We start from the raw sequence: 2,898 nt of genomic DNA on the forward strand, positions 1-2,898 counted from the left end.
TACTAGGAAGAGAAAAGCGAAGAACAGATGTTAGAAGAAGCTAACAGTATCTGCCATGATACATGATATAGGTCTTGATGTTACCTTCTAAATTTGTTTCTCATATATTCTTTTGCCTCATCCAGCTAGTTTCTCAGAGCCAAGAACTAGAAAATGACCCTTGATTTCTCCCTTTGAGATGCCTTTCCACTGAATGTATGAGAAAGTCAAGTTTCTGATACACATGTGTGGATCTACCCATATCTGTGTATCTCCCTTGCTACCACCCTCCCTTAAGGCAACCATCACCTCTCACATGGACTATCATTATTGCCCTCTAACTGGTTTCCATGATTATACTCTCCCAATCAATCCTCAAAAAAGCAGTTGCAGTTGTCTTATAGAAATGTAGTTCAGATATGTCTTATTAGAGCTGAATTCTTCAATGGTTTCCTACTACATGTACAATAAAAGCTAAGCTCCTCAGCACAAGTTAGGTACCAAAGGATCTGGCTGCTCCCAGGCTTTGGATGTCTTCTCATGATTCTCTCAAATGTGTAGAGTAGACTTTAGCCACTTTCCTGTTTTTAATCAGTTTCTTGAATTAACTAAATTAATTCTCACCTTGGAGCTTTTATCACATGGTACTTCCTCTACCTGGAATATTCATGCCGGCTTTTTCCTCACTCACTATTTTGGCAGCCCTAGCAAACTAGTACAGTGTATGTTATCCTTTTTTTACTCCTACAATAACAAATCAGTTAAATACTTTAAATTTTGCTTTGTTTAATATTTTATATGGGACAAAATTAATTATCTTTTGTTTTAATAAAAACTTTTTTGTAAGAACCTATGTCCTTTTATAAGTACGTGGAAAGTATCCTGCTAATCATACTTGCTCACTATTTAGTTTTATAGATTTGTTGTAAGGGTACATTTCTCTAACATGTAGAGTGTTGAAGGAACATTTTTGTAATCTACAGTGGCTGCTGAAAAACAAAAATCCACAAAGTAGGCAGAAATCCAGAGAGGATTTTTAATTAATAAAAATAAAATTTTATCTTAAGCACAACACAGATTTCTCCAAAACAATATAGATTAATACAGACATGATATGAAGATTACTGCATTTTTATAAGAAATGTACTCATAGCTGATATTTATTTTCCTCTCCTGAATTTTTCATTTCTGCTTTAGCATGACATTTTCCCCTAACTGTGAGCCTAAAACTCTGCACCTTTCTGAGTGGGCCTTAATTGTCTCCTACAGTTAAGATTAATTACCTACTTAATACCTGAAAAGATGAACCCCTGCTGCTAAGTTGTATGATTTCTTTTTTCACCATAACATCATACTGTACTCTGGGACTGTGGATAATTAAGCCCTTAACAAACCGCCTTATTATAACCTATTTTGATTAATGCCTTATTTTTCTCTTCCTTTAAATCAAAGTTTATTCTTTGGGATTTTTTCTAGGTGTGTGTCTATTGGCATAGGAGACAACATTATCTTTCCTTTTTTGGTAAAACAGCTATAGTCTACTAGGGTCTGAAGCTGCATTTTATTCTTCATTGATGCTAGCCAGCTGAAATGGAATTTATTCTGAGTATAAAGGTATACAGTTCACCTTAGGTATTTGAACAAATTTCAAATACCACCCACCTAACATGCATTTATCAACATCTTCCCATTTTGGCATGTCATAAATTTACTTAGCCACCAACAGAGGAACAACATATATTGAGCTCTCTTTAGGAACCACACAATATGCTAGGGCTTAATATCTAAAGTCGATTGAGACATGGCTTCTGACCTGGAGCAGTTCACAGCAGACTAACAAATAATTTCTTTGTTCACAATCTCCAAATAACTTTAATGGATATCACTTTTCAATTATGAATGTACACCACCCACCTTGTCCCATTTCCTGTGATCCAGGGCATTTCTCCCAAATCAGACATTATCTAGAAATTTGGGATTTGTTTCTTTAGGTGAAGCTTATTCTGCATAAAAGCAAGGAAAAGGCAATTACATTTCAAAAGTCTAGACATTTGAATCTGTGGCACAAACTCAAAGTAGAAAGAAATTTGGAAAATTTTGGAAGACTAAAATTTAGAAAAGCTTTTCTCAGCTAGAATGAAGGGAAAGCCTGTGAAAACTGATGGCTCTGGTACCGAGGAAGCATGGATTAAGACTTGAACGTGAATATGATACAAGAACTGCAAAGGTTGTAGCAGAGAAGCAGTAGGCTTCCAGAGGTTACCCAACCTCCTTGGAGTCATCTACAGAAGAGAACATCGGTTGGACAGGCAATGGTGATCTATTAATTAATTCCAATTTTAAGTTAACATAGCCTGTCATTACTAACATCAGATATCTTCTCAAGTTCAAGCAAAAAAGAAAATTTCATTTAGGGGAGAATAATTTTGTCAGGAACTTAGTTAATGACCATGAAGTCCTGAGAGATTTTCAGATTTGGAATTTAAACATTTATAGTTTTGCACATTGAATACATAAATGAGCAGTAATTTAGAAATTTGTCCAAGCCCAATTATTGGTTTAAGAACTAGGGGTGATTATGAAGGGGATTCTGAGTTGAGAGAGGGAGCAGAAATACTTATTGCTATGAGTGGCTATAGCAGACTTTAGAGGCAGGATTGGGCTCGGATCAGAAAGGTCAGCAGACAAGTCATTTGTCTTCCAAGAAGTAAGGTGGCATTGGCAGCATTAGATTGAGAGACAGAGGCAGAGAGCTATAGGTAGGTCAAGATCCCACTTAATAATATGGCAATTTAGCTTCTACATTATCAACTCAGTTTTTAAAATAAATTTTATCGATTATGCTATTACAGTTGTCCCATTCCCCCCCTTTATTCCCCTCCACCCTTCATACCCTCTCTCACCCATAATCCACCCCCC

Source organism: Artibeus jamaicensis, unplaced genomic scaffold, assembly GCF_021234435.1.
Source record: "Artibeus jamaicensis isolate MK-2021 breed Jamaican fruit bat unplaced genomic scaffold, CSHL_Jam_final scaffold_584, whole genome shotgun sequence".
Classification (NCBI taxonomy): Eukaryota; Metazoa; Chordata; class Mammalia; order Chiroptera; family Phyllostomidae; genus Artibeus; species Artibeus jamaicensis.